This window comes from Hyla sarda, chromosome 2 (genome assembly GCF_029499605.1).
Source record: "Hyla sarda isolate aHylSar1 chromosome 2, aHylSar1.hap1, whole genome shotgun sequence".
Classification (NCBI taxonomy): Eukaryota; Metazoa; Chordata; class Amphibia; order Anura; family Hylidae; genus Hyla; species Hyla sarda.
The window spans coordinates 257,904,986-257,925,298 of record NC_079190.1 but is presented as its reverse complement, the minus strand read 5'-3'; the positions used below and the strand labels follow the sequence as shown (position 1 = coordinate 257,925,298).

Here is a 20,313-nt window from a genome sequence, read left to right as displayed (position 1 = left end):
CTGAAGGTTTTCCAACCAGTGTGCCTCCAGCTGTTGCAAAACTACAACTCCCAGCATGTACTGATCGCCGAAGGGCATGCTGGGAGATGAAGTTATGCCAAAGATAACGTGTAAACAGCTAAATGGGTTACACGGATACCCTAATAGCGAATGTAGTCACCTTGAAATTAAATTATTATATAGAGTTTGCCAAAGGAATATATGCTTAAAACATAAAACTTTTACTATAAATCTTCTTTAAAATACACCCACACAGTCTTAACGTGGATACCAAGTTATAGATACAATATACTAAATATTAACACCACCAGTCTACCTCTGACTAAAGATACCACTAATCCACAGTTCGGCGGTCCAAATGTAAGTATCACTAGTAAAAATATGGAGTCAATCCACATATTTGTTCAATTTTCTCCACATTGTTACTTATGAGGTTCAAAACCAAATATACACGATTAATACAGACACACGACCCAAGGTTACCTTTATACATCTGCGTCATGTGAATATTCCCCAATTCCGACGCGTTTCTGCGGGTGTCTGTGTGCACAAAAGTGGTGTAGCACCCGCTTCCTCAGGGGAAATTTATAGCGACAAAAAAAAAAAAAAATAAACTATTGTAGCAACAATCATGTATAGCAATAGTGAACACCAGAGGGGAAAAAAAAAAAATTATTTCACACACAATATATCTTAATTGGTGGACCCCTCCTAGCAAACTCAGATTAAGCTCAAAGATTAGAGTCACAGTATCCTTTGCCAGCAAAGACAGTCCCATTATGGTAACCTTTATAGTCCTAGGACATTGTTGCCGGGGGTGCTATATGACCGACGTTATCTTTTTTAGAAGGTTAGAAAAGACTGCAATGGCAGCGCTCCCATCCCGTTGCCGGAGCTGCACACATTGTCTGCACGCTGGAGTCCTTATGATCACATGACCACCTCAGTTCACGCCCCTTGTTTCCGCCTCCTCAGACGCCATGCTGGGAGACGGAACGCCACACTGAGCATGCGCCCCATGTTGCACCTTGTGGACGTCGGTGCGTCATGATCATAATCAAAAACTATATTTAATACCAACTGATTTCCGGCCAGCCTTAGCAGTAGTCCATATAGTATTAAATGTAAATGGATGGTGAATGAAAAATAAGATTTTGAAACATCGAGGGTTAATGCAGGAAATTACGTAATGCCGCTCCTTCTCAGTATTCCAATTTAAAAAGGGACATTACACAAAATCTAGTCGGGTAATAGATAACGACTAGAAAGATACAAACAAACATTATTTTTTATGTAGGATAAAGGTTATAGCACGCATAGTGACGTCTAACCTCTCCCAGAGTCGAGTCTACCTTATGCTCGATTTGAGCAATTTAAAAGGGAAACTCCATACGGTCTTTTTGAAAGTAACTTAAGCATTTACTACCAGATCCCATAATATACAAAAAAATAAAAAATAAAAAAAAGGAATTTCCCCTATGGTGTACAAGACTGGGGTCTCGAAAGTCAAACAGGATCATCGCTCTTATTAGTTTCAAGTAGTATTGTGCTGACTAGAGAGCCATATAAAGAGTAGTTCCTAACTAGAGAATATCTTATGCGAGAATAGTGCACTGGGGTATAGGAGATCTACAGACGGACGGGATATTTCACCACTGATCACTGGAAATGGTATAGGGTAAGTATGGGGAGATTTACTTGGACCTCTCCATCTGCCCTCCTCCCATACTTCTGTATGGTTTTAAGATTATAGCTACACTAGCCCTAATACACCCTACAGAAATTACCCTATCCCTAAGAGGCATTGACGCCCTTAAAAGGATGGTACCGTAAATCATGTGCCTCCTGTTGTCCCTTAAATAGCCCCTACACTAGGGGTGGTTCTAACTCAATAGATCCACTGGGACCTCCCCTAACTGCCACCCTCAAGAACAAAGTGATGTGTAGAAGGGGGAGTTTAAACTAAGGGGGTATATCTAGGGTCGGGTACCAATGTATGCCATGTGTTAAATGTTGGGTCAAAGGAAGAGGGCAAAGCAGAGTTGTTCATTCAACCCTCTGGGGGCCAGACTTTGCAGGCGGTAAACCCATCTGCATTCTTTTTGGAGTAGGATTTTGTCTAAGTCACCCCCTCTCTGTTTAGGGGTCACTTGTTAGACTCCAATGAAGTTAATGAGTCTTGTATCACCCTGGTGAGATGTGTTCATGTTTAGCCACTGATGTTTCACGCCCGTTTCGAACATCACCAAGGTGCTCCAAGACTCTCGAAATTCTCGAGTGGTTTTCCCCACATAATATTTATTGCATGCACAAATGGCCACATAAATGATTCCCTGGGAGCTGCAATTTATGAAGTGGTTAATATCAATCAAGCTTCCTGTAACTGGATCTGACACTTGTTTAGTTTTCACAATGTTATCACAGGCTTTACAATGGCCACATCTGTTGCAGCCCCGGGGATCGTGAAGTGTTAAGCCAAGTACTTTTAGTTTATTGGTGCTAGATGACTGTGGGTCAATACATCCCTCAAGTTCCTCCCCCTTCTACATGTGACCATTGGGGGAAGTCCCAATCTAGTCTGAAAGATCAGGGTCGAGTTTAAGAACATCCCAGTGTCGAGAGATATCTCGTACATCTCTATGGAATGCGTCAAATGTGCTTATTATTCTTGTGGGTTGCGAGCCTTCAATCTGTCTTTTCTGAGGTATCAGGGGCTGAGCCCTCTCTTGTGGTAGTGCAAATTGGTAAGCTGATCTTAAGGTAGAATCCGGATAACCACGTTGGCGGAACCTAGACATAAAAGATCTTGTGCCTGTTGTATAATTTCTTGTGTCCGAACAGTTCCTCCTGAGGCGGAGGTACTGCCCCCTCAGTATGCCCCTTTTCAGGGGCATCGGGTGGCAGCTCTCCAACCTCAGGAGGCTGTTCGTTGATGCGCTTTTCCGAAAAACAGTGGTTTTTAACCCTCCCTGTCCATCTTTAGATTTGTGTACATCCAAAAATGCCAAGGAGTTGGTATGGACTTCAAAAGGTGAACCCAAGTCCAATGTCATTGTTATTAAGGGATTCCAGGAACCTCTCAAAATAACTTGTGTCCCGCACACAGCACAAAAATGTCGTTGATGTAATGCGATACCTCTGATACCTCCTCCCTCTCACCCACAAATGTGATCGTAGCCTCTCACCAACCCACGGTCAGGTTCACATAAGATGGGGCACATGGACTCCCCATCGCAGTACCCCTGAGTTGGTGGAAGTATCACCCATTGTAGATAAAATAATTGTGGCTGAGGATGTACCGGAGGAGGTTGACGACAAGTTGGCTGTGGGCATGGTGATGGGTACCCCGGGATGACAAAATATAATAGACTATTCGTCAATCCTCACAATGTGGGAATTAATGCAAAGGGCCTCCACATCTATGGAGGCCAACAGGATATCTTCCTCAATTGTAAGTCCCTCCAGCTTACCAAGTAAATGCAATGCATCTCGTGTATAGGAAGGGAGAGATAACACAAACACCCTCAGAACTAAGTAGATGCCCACATTCTGCCCGAGACTCCCTATACCAGACTGTGGGTCTACCCTTCAAGGGTGTAGTGCCTTTATGTACCTTAGGTAAAGCGTAAAATGTCGGTATTATGGGAGTCTCGGGCAGCATGAACTCCAACTAGTCATCACTGAGGAGATTGTCCTGTCTGGCCGCCAGCAGGATATCCATCAATTCTTCCCGATATTTAGCAGTAGGATTCCCACGTAGTATTTTGTAGGTAGTGTGGTCATCCAATAGACAATGGCACATTCCAAAGTATTCTCTTCGATCAAGGGCGTCAACATTGCCCCCTTTGTCCGAGGGTTTGATTATGAGGTCCTCAGACTCTAATTTCGATATTGCCATACGCTCACGGCATGACATATTATGTTGAGTTTTCATGGGAGAGGCAGACAATGACCTCAGGTCTCTAGATACCAAATCCGTGAAGACTTCTATAACCGGTAGGTCTCCTACTGGTGTCATCGCTACACTTTTTGGTTTGCAGTGTATGGCCCTTGTCCTACACCACTCACGTTTTCATTTAGTAATGATACTAGGTTGTACACAGCTATGATCACTTGCCGTAAGGTCATCTGTGCCTTGTGTTCTTTTTTCCCCCGCATCTTAAAGAATTTTTGCTATCTAAGCTTACGTGAGAAAAGGTTGACATCCTTCGTCCACAAGAAGGGGTCAAAATGAGTTGTGGGTACAAATTTAAGCCCCTTCTTTAGGACCTCAGTCTAATCCCGCGGAAGGATATGAGGTGAGATGTTAAATTATTTGGTTATCATCTATGCTGGGTATCTCCCTCTTGGGGCGTTGGCGCAGTGGGTACTGGTCCTTGGGTCCTTCCCCCTAAAAAAGGTTGGGAATGGTTGTTTAATGTTGACTGATATGAGGAGGGTGCAGACCCAGAGGTGGAATATGTCCCCCCATTGTCTCTTCCTCATGGCGGTTGGGTTGGGTCTGGGTAGTTATAGGTAGGTGCCCTATAGGATGTGTTGTAGGACCTATAGCCACCCCCTGGTCTGAGACCTCGTGGTTGTCCTAGTCCCCAATCACTTATGGTACAAGATCTGTCCGTATCTGACAGATCAGTATCAGACGTAGAGAGATCTGTTTTAGTTTCAGTCTGTGTTTGGTTCTTATTAATTACCAGGTAAGCTTTATATTCTCAAAAATCCTGCAGGTCTCTAATGAACTGTGAAATGTTTTCTTTCCTTAACAAAGAAGTGGAACCATTCTATAGATACCTGTAACTGACTCTTTATTGGCAAACTCAGGATCCATTTTGAATCTGAGAACTAGCTGTCTTTGTTCCTCTATTTTTTTTTACCAGCCGTTTCCATATTCAAAAGTTCCTCTTCTAATAGAATTGTAAGAAAGTTAAGCAAACATTTAGTTGCTGTATCTTCCCATATTTTTTTTTTTTTTTTTTTTTTTAGAACTGTAGGCGACTGTAAACGTTGTTCCGGGAGGATTGGGACCCTCAATCCCCTCGGTAGCATGTAAACTCTTAAGTTACACTTTCAAAAAGACCGTATGGAGTTTCCCTTTAAATTTCTCAAATCGAGCATAAGGTGGACTCGGAGAGGTTAGACGTCACTATGTGTGCTATAACCTTGATCCTACATGTATAACGTTGATTTGTATCTTTCTAGTCATTATCTATTACCCGACTAGATTTCGTGTAATGTCCCCTTCAGTTGGAATACTGAGAAAGGGCTATGAGCAGGAGCGGCATTACGCAATTTCCTGCATTAACCCTCCATGTCTCAATCTTATTTTTCATTCACCATCCTTTTACATTTCATACTACAGGGTGGACCATTTATATGGATACACCTTAATAAAATGGGAATGGTTGGTGATATTAACTTCCCGTTTGTGGCACATTGGTATATGTGAGGGGGAAACTTTTCAAGATGGGTGGTGACCATAGTGGCCATTTTGAATCCAACTTTGTTTTTGTTTTTTCAATAGGAAGAGGGTCATGTGACATCAAACTTCTTGGGAATTTCACAAGAAAAACAATGATGTGCTTGGTTTTAACGTAACTTTATTATTTCACGACTTATTTACAAGTTTCTGACCACTTATAAAATGTATTCAATGTGCTGCCCATTGTGTTGGATTGTCAATGCAACCCTCTTCTCCCACTCTTCACACACTGATAGCAACAACGCAGGAGAAATGCTAACACAGGCTTCCAGTATCCGTAGTTTCAGGTGCTGCACATCTCGTATCTTCACAGCATAGACAATTGCCTTCAGATGACCCGAAAGATAAAAAAAAAAAAAAAAAAAAAAAAAAAAGTCTAAAGGAGTCAGATCGGGAGACCTTGGGGGCCATTCAACTGGCCCACGACGACCAATCCACTTTCCAGGAAAAACTTCATCTAGGAATGCTCGGACCTGACACCCATAATGTGGTGGTGCACCATCTTGCTTGAAAAACTCACGGAACATGCCAACTTCAGTGCATAAAGAGAGAAACATCATCATGTAGCAATTTCGCATATACAGTGGCCTTGAGGTTTCCATTGATGAAGAATGGCCCCACTATCTTTGTACCCCATATACCACACCATACCATACCATCAATTTTTGTGTTCCAACAGTCTTGGAGGGATCTATCCAATGTGGATTAGTGTCAGACCAATAGCGGTGGTTTTGTTTGTCAATTTCCCCATTCAATTAAAAGTTTGCCTCATCACTGAACAAAATCTTCTGCGTAAACTGAGGGTCCTGTTCCAATTTTTGTTTTGCCCATTCTGCAGCACCTGAAACTACGGATACTGGAAGCCTGTGCTAGCATTTCTCCTGCGGTGTTGCTATCAGTGTGTGAAGAGTGGGAGAAGAGGGTTGCATTGACAATCCAACACAATGGGCAGCACATTGAACACATTTTATAAGTGGTCCGAAATAAGTCGTGAAAGAATAAAGTCACGTTAAAACCAAGCACATCATTGTGAAATTCCCAAGAAGTTTGGATGTATCACATGACCCTCTTCCTATTTAAAAAACAAAGTTGGATTCAAAATGGCCACCATGGTCACCACCCATCTTGAAAAGTCCCCCCCCCCCCTCATATATACTAATGTGCCACAAACAGGAGTTGTTGGTGATATTAACTTCCTATTTTATTAAGGTGTATCCATATAAATGGCCCACCCTGTATATGGACTACTGCTAAGGCTGGCCGGAAATCAGTTGGTTTTAAATAATATAGTTTTTGATTATGATCATGGTTTTAAATATAGTTTTTGATTATGATCATGACGCACCGACGTCCATAAAATGCAATATGGGGCGCATGCTCGGTGTGGCATTCCGTCTCCCAGCACGGTGTCTGCACACAGACACCCGCAGAAACGCGTCAGAATTGGGGAATATTAACATGATGAAGAAGTATAAACAAGGGGCGTGAACTGAGGTGGTCATGTGATCATAAGGACACCGGCGTGCAGGCAGCATGCGCAGCTCCGGCAACTTGACGGGAGCGCTGCCACTGCAGCGTCTTTCCTAACCTTCTAAAACAGATAGCGTCGGTCATATAGCACCCCCGGCAACAATGTCCTATGACTAAAGGTTACCATAATGGGACTGTCTTTGCTGGCAAAGGATACTGTGACGCTAATCTTTGAGCTTAATCTGAGGTTGCTATGAGGGGTCCACTTATTAAGATATATTGTGTGGGAAATATTTTTTTTCCCCTCTGGTGTTCACTATTGCTACACATGAGCAACAGTAACAAAATACATGATTGTTGCTACAATAGTTTTTCTCCCTATAAATTTCCCCTGAGGAAGCGGGTGCTACACTATTTTTGTGCACACAGACACCCGCAGAAACGCGTCGGAATTGGGGAATATTAACATGATGAAGTATAAAAAGTAACCTTGGGTCCAGGGGTGGACTGACAGGCCGGTCCATTCGGCCCTTCGCTGAAGGCCCAGACGGGGGAAAGGGCCCGCTGTCCGCCGCCTGCCACATTAAATAAAATAAAAATTTTATCTAATTGCCCGGCAGACACCCAGACTCGGAGAACGGTGCTGCTGGCCGCTGTTTGGCATCTCCCAAACAGCCACGGCAGCCCTGTAAGAGAACCACAGTGGCTGCCTGGGAGATGCGTTTTGAACTCCGGTGTGGCGCCGCGTGAGGTCACGTCAATGTGTGTGTGGGGGGGGGGGGGGGGTACGTGACCTCACGTCAAAGCGCTGTAGCGCCACGTCGGACCTCACTGTGCGCCCACCGCCCTGCTCGCTCTCTCGTACGGGGCCCCGCCTGTCGTCGGTGCACGGGACCCCGCCTGTCATCGTGTACAGATCCCTGCCTGTCCTCGGTGTACAGAGCCCTGCCGAAGAAGTGCCCTGATCTCTCTGCCAGCTTTCTCAGTTGGCATCTGCATGGATACAAACAGGGTAGCCTGGCCAGGTGGGTGGCTTATGAATTGTATAATTGTATGTCTCTTCTACCTGCCTTTCACTGCCCCCTACATGATAGAACAGTCTGAAATATAACTTATATATCTCTGACTGTGGCATCATGTAGTGGGCGGTAAAAGGCAGATAGAAGATGGAGTAGGCTTCACAGCAGCACAGAGTATTTCAGACAGTCTGCCTCACTACAGTTCCCTCCAGAAATACTCTGTGCTGCTGTGCTATTTCTGTAATAAATCCAAGAGGCCTCAGCCAAGCAGGAGGCAAAAAAGGTAAAGTGTGTGGCTTATGAATGGACTAGTTGCTATTTTCTACCTGCCTTTCACCGCTCACTATGATGTCACAGTCAGAGATGAGTTATATATCTGACTGTGCCATCATGTAGTGAGCGGTGGAAGGCAGGTACTCCTGTGAAAATTAAATTTAAAAAAAAAAAAAAATAAAAAAAATCAACTGGTACCAGAAAGTTAAACAGATATTTAAATTATTTCTATTAAAATTTTATAATCCTTTCAGTACTTCTTAGCAGCTGTATACTACAGAACAATTTATTTTCTATTTAAGGGATTTCTTTTCTGTCATGACCACAGTGCTCTCTACTGACACCTCTGTCCATTTTAGGAACTGTCTTGAGCAGAAGAAAATCCCTATAGCAAACATATGCTGCTCTGGACATTTCCCAAAATGGACAGAGGCATCAGCAGAGAGCACTGTGGTCGTGACAGAAAAGAAGTCCCAAATAGAAGAGAATTTCCTCTGTAGTATACAGCAGCTAATAGGTCCTGGAAGGATTAAGAATTTTTAATAGAAGTAATTTACAAATCTGTTTAACTTTCTGGCACCAGTTGATTAGAAAAAAAAAAAAAAAAAAAAAAAAAAAAAAAAAAAATTGTTTTCCCCCCAGAGTACCCCTTTAAAAGGTGAGTGGAGGCTGGAGCCAATTTGCACTGGGTATCAGACAGAGATCCCAAGTTGGCACAAAAAGGAGGAGTTCGGTGTTTTAAAGGCACTTGGGGGGGGGGGGGGGGGGGGGAGGGGAAGAAAAGTTGCTGAGTTTCCCATGGCAACCAGATAATTTCTTTCATTTTTGAAAAGGCCTCAAAAATTAGAGAAGCAATTTGACTGGTTGCTATGGACAACTTTTCCTCTGCACAAGTTTTGATAAATCTCCCCCTCGGTGTAGTTAAGGTGATTGGCATTGCCATCCCTCAAAGTACCCCATAGCCTCAAGCGCACTGCAGCCCCTATTCCTTTCTATGGCAATATTCATATGCATACTGGGCGGGAATAGGGACGGGGCAGAGGTGGGGCCAGGGGTGGAGTCTTGCTGGGGGCCCTTGCTTTATTTGGTCCGGGGGCCCTGGGTGGTGTCAGTCTGCCCCTGCTTGGGTCATGTGTATGTTAATCATGTGTATATTTGGTTTTGAACCGCATAAGTAACAATGTGGAGAACATTGAACAAATAATGTGTGGATTGACTCCATATTCTTACTAGAGTGATACTTACATTTGGACCACCGAACTGCGGATTAGTGGTATCTTTAGTCTGAGGTAGACTGTGTTTTTTTTTAAATTAATATTCAGTATATTGTATCCATAACTTGGTATCCACGTTAAGACTGTGTGGGGTGTATTTTAAAGAAGATTTATAGTAAAAGTTATGTTTTAAGCACCTATTCCTTTGGGAAACTATATATTCAGATGTAGTTATGCAACAGCTGGAGGTACGCAGCTACAATGCCCAGCATAGCGAGACAGATGTCTGGGCATGCTGGGAGTTGTAGTTTTGCAACATCTGGAGGGCTACAGTTTAGAGACCACTGTATCACCGACTTCCGTATGATCCAGCTGCACGACATCGCCGCCCGCCGATCACCGTCACCTGCTGCCACCGGATGGGTAAGTGGATCTTCTGCCATCGGTCCTCTTCTGTTTCCCCGTTCTGCCCCGCCTATTGTGGGTGAGCAGAACGGGGAAACCGAAAGTTAACTACCCCCCCCCCCCCGCCCCGATCTGTTATTGGTCGTCGCTTTGGGGGGGGGGTGTGGACTGATGACGATTCTGCCGCTTGACTGCTCAGTGCCTGAGATCCAAGCATGAGCAGTCATTCGGCGATTGGACAGCAGGGAGGCAGGTAGGGACCCTCTGGCTGTTATGTAAGCTGTTCGGGTTGCCGCGATTTCGTTGCGGCGATCCCGATCAGCTCCCTGAGCTAACCGGCATTGTTTTACTTTCACTTTAGACGTGGTGTTCAACTTTGAATGCCGCTTCTAAAGGGTTAATATCACAGCAACGCGATCATTAGCCACGGGTCCCGACCGTTGTTAGAGGCCGGGCCCGACCTGCTATGACGCGGGGCCACACCATGTCATGGGTCCTGTAGGGGTTAACCCCTTAAGGACGCAGGACGTAAATGTACGTCCTGGTGAGGTGGTACTTAAAGCACCAGGACGTACATTTACGTCCTGTGCATAACCGCGGGCATCGGAGCGATGCCCGTGTCATGCGCGGCTGATCCCGGCTGCTGATCGCAGCCAGGGACCCGCCGGCAATGGCCGACGCCCGCGATCTCGCGGGCGTCCGCCATTAACCCCTCAGGTGCCGGGATCAATACAGATCCCGGCATCTGCGGCAGTTCGCGATTTAAATGAACGATCGGATCGCCCGCAGCACTGCTGCGGGGATCCGATCATTCAGAACGCCGGACGGAGGTCCCCTCACCTTCCTCCGTCCGGCTCCCGGCGTCTCCTGCTCTGGTCTGTGATCGAGTAGACCAGAGCAGAAGATGACCGATAATACTGATCTGTTCTATGTCCTATACATAGAACAGATCAGTATTAGCAATCATAGTATTGCTATGAATAGTCCCCTATGGGGACTATTCAAGTGTAAATAAATAAAAAAAAAATGTAAAAGTAAAAAAAAAAGTGAAAAATCCCCTCCCCCAATAAAAAAGTAAAACGTCCGTTTTTTTTTCCTATTTTACCCCCAAAAAGCGTAAAAAATATTTTTTATAGACATATTTGGTATCGCCGCGTGCGTAAATGTCCGAACTATTAAAATAAAATGTTAATGATCCCGTACGGTGAACGGTGTGAACGAAAAAAAAAAAAAAAAAAAAAGTCCAAAATTCCTACTTTAATACATTTTATTAAAAAATTATAAAAAATGTATTAAAAGTTTTTTTATATGCAAATGTGGTATAAAAAAAAAAAAAGTACAGCTCATGGCGCAAAAAATGAGCCCCCATACCGCCACTTATACGGAAAAATAAAAAAAGTTCGAGGTCATCAAAATAAAGGGATTATAAACGTACTAATTTGGTTAAAAAGTTTGTGATTTTTTTTAAGCGCAACAATAATATAAAAGTATATAATAATGGGTATCATTTTAATCGTATTGACCCTCAGAATAAAGAATACACGTCATTTTTACCATAAATTGTACGGCGTGAAAACAAAACCTTCCAAAATTAGCAAAATTGCGTTTTTCGTTTTCATTTCCCCACAAAAATAGTGTTTTTTGGTTGCGCCATACATTTTATGATATAATGAGTGATGTCATTACAAAGGACAACTGGTCGCGCAAAAAACAAGCCCTCATACTAGTCTGTGGATGAAAATATAAAAGTTATGATTTTTAGAAGGCGAGGAGGAAAAAATGAAAACGTAAAAATTTAATTGTCTGAGTCCTTAAGGCCAAAATGGGCTGAGTCCTTAAGGGGTTAAAGGGGGTACTCCGGTGAAAACCTTTTTTTCTTTTAAATCAACTGGTGGCAGAAAGTTAAACATATTTGTAAATTACTTCTACTAAAAAATCTTAATCCTTCCAGTACTTATTAGCTGCTGAATGCTACAGAGGAAATTCCTTTCTTTTTGGAACACTGATGACATCACGAGCACAGTGCTCTCTGCTGACATCTGTCCATTTTAGCAACCATGCATAGCAGATGTATGCTAAGGGCAGCATGGTGGCTCAGTGGTTAGCACTGCTGCCTTGTAGTGCTGGGGACTTGGGTTCAAATCCCACTAAGGACAACAATAAATAAAGCATTATTATAATAACGTCAGCAGAGAGAACTGTGCTCGTGATGTCATCAGAGACCATAAAAAAAAAAAAAATTAAAAAAAAAGGTTTTCACTGGAATACCCCTTTTAAAGGTTAAAATGGGCTTGGTCCTTAAGAGGTTAAGTAGCTATTTTCTGAACTCATTCCAAAATATCTATGTCTTCTTTAGGCTTTGTTACCACACGTTTTTTTTATCTGGCATTTTTTGGGAAACTTCCACTGCAGTTTTTGAGCCAAGATCAGAAGTGGATCCAGTAGGAAGGAGAAGTGCACGTCCTTCCTTTATATTTCCCATTCCTTTTGAATACACTTCTGGGTCTAAAACTGCCATGGCAGTATTCCAAAAAAATAAAATAACCCAGAAAAAAAAAAAAAAAAAAAAAAAAAAAACCTTGTGTGGAAACCTAGTCTAAGAGAGCAGGGGCATAGCTATATAGAGGTAGCAGTCGCACCCCCTGGTGCTTAAGGGGCCCTAAAGCACATCTGCCCCATAAGAGACCAGTAGTATAATTGGCATAAGGGGCCCTGTTGCAGATTTTGCATCGGGGCCCCAATACCTATGTCTCTGTAAGAGAAAAATGCTGACCTATTGCTTCTATGAATACACAAATCTCAGCATATGGTCAGATCAGTGCTGCCTGTTTGACACATCAGGAAGACGTCTCTGGATTCACCTCTCCGAGTGTCGTGTTACAGAAGCCACCAGAGTGAGTAAAGTGAAATCTACATCCTGCGACAGTGAATCAACCTCCTGAAGATGCTCATCAGTAGTTTCAATAATATATTAGACAGTGTATACATACATTAGTAATTTATTGCACACATGCTAAGGAAGCGCATAAAGATTCCCAAGTTCTAAAATAAATTTTTATATTTCCATCCCCAAGTTCAGTAAAACTGCTATAAAAGCAATATTAACTCCTTGGGGACGAAGGGCGTATGCATACGTCCTCGCGTCCCGTCGCTTAAGGGCGCCCTCTGCATTTCCGATCACTGCCGCTTGCCGGGCGGTGATCGGACCGGGATGCCTGCTGATATCTATCAGCAGGCATCCCGTGGCAATGCCTAGGGGGGTCCTCAAACCCCCCCCATATCGGCGATCGCAGGTCAATTCTGACCTGCGATTTGCCGCGATCCAGGCAAATCGGGTCACTGGTGAAAATAAGGGTCACCCGGAAAATAAGACTGATCGAAGCTGTCAGAGACAGCTCCGACCAGCCTAAAGGATAGGAGCGAGGTGGCAGTGTTGCCACCCCCTCCTATCCCCTGCCATTGGTCGGTCAGGCTGACCACCAATGGCAGGAGGGGGGCGGGGGGGTTAGAGTTCATTTCCCCCCGCTCTGCGCACCAATCCTGAGCCCTCTACTGCGCCCGCCGAACACTTGACATACACAAGTCATTTCCTTACTCGAGAGAAATTGGGTTACAAATTTTGGGGGGCTTTTTCTCCTTTTACCCCTTGTAAAATTTCAAAAACTGGGTCTACAAGAAGATGAGAGTGTAAAAAATGAAGATTTTGAATTTTCTTTCACTTTGCTGCTATTCATGTGAAACACCTAAAGGGTTATCAAACTTACTGAATGGCATTTTGAATACTTTGAGGGGTGCAGTTTTTACAATGGGGTATTTCTAATATGAAAGCCCTTCAAATCCACTTAAACTGAACTGGCCCCTAAAAAATTCTGATTTTGAAAATTGTGTGAAAAATTGGAAAATTGCTGCTATACTTTGAAGCCCTCTGATGTTTTCCAAAAGTAAAAACACATCAACTTTGATGAAAATATAAAGTAGACATATTGTATATGTGAATCAAAATATCATTTATTTTAGAATGTCTATTTTCCTTACAAGCAGAGAGCTTCAAAGTTAAAAAAAAATTGCAAAATTTTCAATTTTTTCATCAAATTTTGGAATTTTTCACCAAGAAATGATGCAAGTATCGACAAAAATTTACCACTAAGAGTAGAATATGTCACGAAAAAACAATCTCGGAATCAGAATGAAAAGTAAAAGCATCCCAGAGTTATTAATGCTTAACCCCTTAAGGACGCAGGACATAAATGTACGTCCTGGTGCGGTGGTACTTAACGCAGCAGGACATACATTTACGTCCTAAGCATACATAACCGCGGGCATTGGAGCGATGCCCATGTCATGCGCGGCTGATCCCGGCTGCTGATCGCAGCCAGGGACCCGCCGGCAATGGCCGATGCCCGCGATCTCGCGGGCGTCCGCCATTAACCCCTCAGGTGCCGGGATCAATACAGATCCCGGCATCTGCGGCAGTGCGCGATTTGAATGAATGATCGGATCGCCCGCAGTGCTGCTGCGGGGATCCGATCATTCATAACGCCGCACGGAGGTCCCCTCTCCTTCCTCCGTGCAGCTCCCGGCGTCTCCTGCTCTGGTCTGTGATCGAGCAGACCAGAGCAGAAGATGACCGAAAACACTGATCTGTTCTATGTGCTATACATAGAACAGATCAGTATTAGCAATCATGGTATTGCTATGAATAGTCCCCTATGGTGACTATTCAAGTGTAAAAAAAATTAATGTAAAAAAATGTAAAAGTAAAAAAAAAAAAAAAAAAGTGAAAAATCTCCTCCCCCAATAAAAAAAGTAAAACGTCCGTTTTTTCCTATTTTACCCCCAAAAAGCGTAAATTTTTTTTATAGACATATTTGGTATCGCCGCGTGCGTAAATGTCCGAACTATTAAAATAAAATGTTAATGATCCCGTACGGTTAACGGCGTGAACGGAAAAAAAAAGTCCAAAATTCCTACTTTTTTAATACATTTTATTAAAAAAAAATTATAAAAAATGTATTAAAAGTTTTTTATATGCAAATGTGGTATAAAAAAAAAAAAAAGTACAGATCATGGCGCAAAAAATGAGCCCCCATACCGGAGCTTATACGGAAAAATAAAAAAGTTAGGGGTCATCAAAATAAAGGGATTATAAACGTACTAACTTGGTTAAAAAGTTTGTGATTTTTTTTAAGCGCAACAATAATATAAAAGTATGTAATAATGGGCATCATTTTAATCTTATTGACCCTCAGAATAAAGAACACACGTCATTTTTACCATAAATTGTACGGCGTGAAAACGAAACCTTCCAAAATTAGCAAAATTGCGTTTTTTGTTTTAATTTCCCCACAAAAATAGAGTTTTTTGGTTGCGCCATACATTTTATGATATAATGAGTTATGTCATTACAAAGGACAACTGGTCGCGCAAAAAACAAGCCCTCATACTAGTCTGTGGATGAAAATATAAAAGTTATGCTTTTTAGAAGGCGAGGAGGAAAAAATGAAAACGTAAAAATTTTATTGTCTGAGTCCTTAAGGCCAAAATGGGCTGAGTCCTTAAGGGGTTAAAGTGACAGTAGTCAGAATTGCAAAAAATGCTCCCGTCCTTAGGGTTATAATGGGCTCCGTCCCCAAGGAGTTTAAAAAAAAAAAAAAAAAAGTGACCAAATATCCATTCTTTTGACTAACAAGTTGTAACATTCCAAGCTATACAAAAGCAAATGTATTTTATTGGAATTGCACCAGACGTATGGTAAAGTTTACAAGTTGTTTCATGGCATCTTAGTGTCCAGAGGCATCATTCCTTAAATTCTACATTCTTCTGGTCTTATTCCTGGAATATGGGAACAGCTTCATTTACAAAAAAGATTATGGTTTGGTTGTGTCACAGGGAACACCAGGTTAGCCACACCACCATGCCATGTGACATATACTAATGAGTGCTACAGCTAGCATAACCCACACAATTGCGGTGATTTGTGCTAAAACAGCATTCAAGTTAGGTTTCAACTCTGATTTAAAAAATAAATAAAAAAAAGTAAAAAAATAAAAAAAAGTTACACCCCCCCCCAAAAAAAAAAAAAAAAAAAAAAAAAAAAAAAAAAAAAAAAAAAAGAAAACCACCACAAATACCACACTGTTTTGGATGCAAAAAATGCCACTTCCAGATGTTAGCTGACAGTCAATAGGGATTTTTAAAATGGAAACTTTTTTTTACCTCCTCTTTTGCAGTATGTCGAGACTATGGTGTTTTGTTTTGGACAAGATCTTGGGACTTTATCATGTGGGCTATGCATTGTCATTTTATCTGGTATTAAAAAGGATGGAGAAAGGGATAAAACTTCCAAAGAAAATTTAAAACGCCAAGACTATTTTTGAAAAAACACCACCAAAAACGGCATTTTTGGAGTGCTAAATAACAGGGCATTTTTTTTATGCTATTTTTTCAAGTCTCCTCCTCCCCCCCCCCCTCTTCTTTCAAAAGCTGCACCCCCACATGACTCAATTATCTAAAATCAGAAGGGGGTTGGGGGGATGCAAGAAGCACTGAAAAATGACAGACAGACAGACCCCCTAAAGCTGGTGTCAAACAAAGCATTTTGCTAAAACTTGACACTGCAGTTTTGATGCTTTTTTTGAGCCAAAGCCATAGGAGATTTATCAAAACCGAAAGTGCGTTGTTGTTGCCCTTAGCAACCAGATTTCTCTTTCATTTTTAAAGAGGCCTGGTAAAAAAGAAAGCAGCCAATTGGTTGCTATGGACAACTGCACCACTCTTCCTTTGCGCAGGTATTGATAAATCTCCCAAGTTATTGAGATTTTAACCTGTATGTGGCATTTGTCCTCCTGCCACAAAATGATATAGAATAGGCAGTTTTTTGGGTGTCTTTTTAACACACACACACACACACACACACACACTTCAGAGATGTCCTGCCTTGGCCAGTGATTCGCTTACTGCTTCTCCGCCACACTGGGCCAAAACAGCATTCCGGGCCCAAGCGTCACATTGTAGTTTAGAAAAAGGTTGTACCAAGAACAGGAACAATACACCAGAGGCCCTGCCCGCTCTAGCTCTATTATACATCTTGCTTTATGGAATAGTGTAGCAGACAGGGCTCTGTCATACAGAAACAGGTATAAAATTGAAAATTATATAATATATATATATATATATATATATATATATATATATATATATATATATATATATATATATATATATATATATATATATATATACACACACACACACACACACACACACACACATTTTTATTTATTTAAAACAATGGTAGCCTATGGACGGCAGAGATTATATATAACATTTAACACGTACTTACAGTACTTGCAAATAGGAGCACGAGACTTCTTCATAGACCGATCCAGTGCCAGTTTTGTTTGATCATTTGGGTACATTGCATTCAACCTTGAGCAAATAGAAATATTAGGGCACAGGTTAATTTGATATGCAATACATACAATGTGCAATATTAGGGTATGTTCACATTTATGTTTAAGGCTTAGTTTTCAAATCCCTTCTGCAGCAAGATGACACTTCAGTAATACCCAAAAGAATCTATTGCATCTCAATCGGGTTCATTAGTCAACAGTTTTGGTACTTATACAATTCTAAACGCAAACCTCATTGCAGACTTATTTGGGGTGGGGAAATCAAATAACTTGAAAGTCTTTCTTTTACATGTTTTTCTCATTTAGTCGTGGTGCAGGGAGCTTGTGCACAGAATATTTGTACATTACCTTTTGAAGAGTTTCCACAATCGTCTATCTTAGAGTTATCTTATGGATGTGCGACCTTTGTGAAATGTTGCATTTTCACAGCGCATCTTTGTTTTAAGAGTGGGATCTCACACAGACAGCGACCACACTTAGGGGGAGATTTATCAAAACCTGTCAATAGAAAAAGTTGCCCAGAGCAACCAGATTGCTTTCATTTTTAACAAGGCCTCTGAAAAATGAAAGAAGCGATCTGATTGGCTGCTATGGGCAACTCAGCAACTCTTCCTCTGCACAGGTTTTGATAAATCTCCCCTAGGCCTTGTTCACATGATGGAGTTTCCATGCAGAATTCAGCATAAGAAATCCACACAGACATTTCACAGCAGCAGAATCCTATTGATTTCAATGGGATTCTGCTGCACTGTGCACACAGCTCCTTATTCCGGAGTCTGCAGGAGGAATTGACAGGTCTATGCTTTCTGCAGAGTCCACAGGGAAACACATTGCAGTCTATGAGACAGCGCATTTTTGAGCAGTCCTAGTGGTGACGCTCCGCTGTCAGCGAAATGTCCGCACCAAAGTTTTTCATGCGAACATTCGCCCGTCTGAACATAGCCTTTAAAAAATAAATAAAAATTTCCACACACACCAAAACAAAGAGACGCTGAGTTAAATATTAAAACCTGTGCAACTTTTCATAACTGTGGCACATCCACAGAATCAAAAGGGAAAAAAATACCTTCTAAAACACACAGCTATTCATAAATCCCCACATGATATTTTATCTGTAGTTCTCTATTGTTCACAGGTAAAACATTGCAATACAAGTATAACAGAAGAAACAGGCAAATGACAAATTCACCTTTGCTAAACTTGCAGCTTCCACTCCTGACAGAGCAGATCTAAAGCCTCCATGTCTTGTTGTGCACAAAATCTAGTCAGCAACCTGCACATGTGCTAGTCAGGTGGGATCCCTAAATGAGAGGCTGCTCATCACAGCTATATAGTCTACAGCAGTGGTGGACAACTTATATTTCTGGGGCTTGTGTCACACTACATAGGGGGAGATTTTTCAAAACCTGTGCTGAGGAAAAGTTGCCCAGTTACCCATAGCAAGAAGCAACCAATCAGATCGCTTCTTTCATTTTCAAAAGGGCCTGTGCAAAATGAAAGAAGCGATCTGATTGGTTGCTATGGGTAACTAGTCAATTTTTCCTCTGCACAGGTTTTGATAAATCTTCCCCTATGTTTTTCTCAGAGCATGTTTTATTAAAAACCCTGCAGCCAGGTGTACGGCTAGGTGTATACTACTTTAGTGCACCTCATGTATACTCACAAACTCATTGAACATTTGTTAATGACCCCATACAGAGAACGGTGTAAACGTATACACAAAAGTGGTACTAAAAAAACTTCAGATCATGACCCAAACAATGAGCCCTCACACATCCTCGTATGGCTAAATTTCTACTTGTTTTTATTTTTGGAAAAACGCCAATTCTGCCGCATGACGTTTTTACGGCCAAAAAACCCCGCTGCGGCCAGCTGTAAATTGTTTTTTCAATCCTTTTGGCGTTTTTTCCACTCTTTTTTGGCATTTTTCAGCTCCTTGGCAGCTTTGCAAAACCGCAGCATGTTGAACCACTGGCATTTTTTTCCCTGAAATCGTGGCGTTTTTCTCCCATAGAAGTCTATGTGGGTTTTAACTATGGCGTTTTTCAGGCGGTTTTTATTCTCTTTTTAGCGATCCAAAAAAGTGATGGAGATACCTTTTTTAATAAATTTCATAGGGTACCATTAAATAAAATAATAATAAAAAGATACAGTAGTGATGGAAAAAATTGCATCTAATGAAATGTATCTTTTTTATTACCAAATTTTGATTAATTTTTAAACAGGGATCAATTTATGTGGGTGGCAGGGCACTAAAAATATAGTCGACAATAATAAAAATGTAGTATGTGTGTGTTTTTCACTTTTTTTTTCTTTTTTTTTTAGGTGGTACTACTACTCCCAGCATGGAACACACACTGTTCCATGATGGGAGTAGTAGTACCTGCAGTTAAGTAAAAATCACAGCAAGTATCACTCCTGACATCCACTGTGATCGTCCTTTCTATTGCAGAGATGTGGAGCGGCTCTATACAGCGCTCGCATCTCTGCACTATACTTTGGCCAGTGATGTGAATAGAACATCACTCATTCATATTTCCCTCTGAGAGCTGTGATTGGCTGCCACCATCCGGCCAATCCCCACTCTGGGTGGAAAATATTAATGAGTGATGTTCTATTCACATCACTGGCCGGAGTACAGAGCAGAGATGTGAGCTCTGTATAGAGCCGCTCCGCATCTCTGCTATATTGTGGACAATTGCATCGGGCCATATGTCTATTAGTACAGGTACTACTACTCCCATCATGAAACAGTGTGTTCCATGCTGGGAGTAGTAGTACTATCTAAAACATTTCAAAAAAGAGAGAAAAAAAAGTGAAACACACACACACTTTATTAAAAATGTATTCAAATTTTGTTATAAAAAATATAAATTTCGTTAAATTTTGGGTACCAAAAAAAAAAAATCCAAAGGGGCCAAAAATGCAATTTCCACACAAATGAAAAAACGCCAGAAAAAACGCCAGGTGCAAGAAATTGCACTGGTGTTTTTTTGGACGTTTTTTCTTGCATTTTTTTTCAAACCAAAAAACGCAGGACAAAA

At 41.8% G+C, this 20,313-nt stretch overlaps 1 protein-coding gene across 1 annotated transcript in view; it reads right to left on the bottom strand.

The window, feature by feature from the left end:
- The window catches only part of LOC130357841 (gap junction alpha-4 protein-like), a 78,942-nt gene extending 60,252 nt beyond the window's left edge, over positions 1 to 18,690 (bottom strand). Inside the window, exons 1-2 of the mRNA XM_056560571.1 lie at positions 18,459 to 18,690; positions 17,200 to 17,285 (exon numbers count right to left, since the gene is read on the bottom strand). The gene's annotated coding sequence lies outside the window, so the exon portion shown is untranslated. The remainder of the gene's footprint in view (positions 1 to 17,199; positions 17,286 to 18,458) is intronic.
- Between the last annotated feature and the right edge of the window lie 1,623 nt (positions 18,691 to 20,313).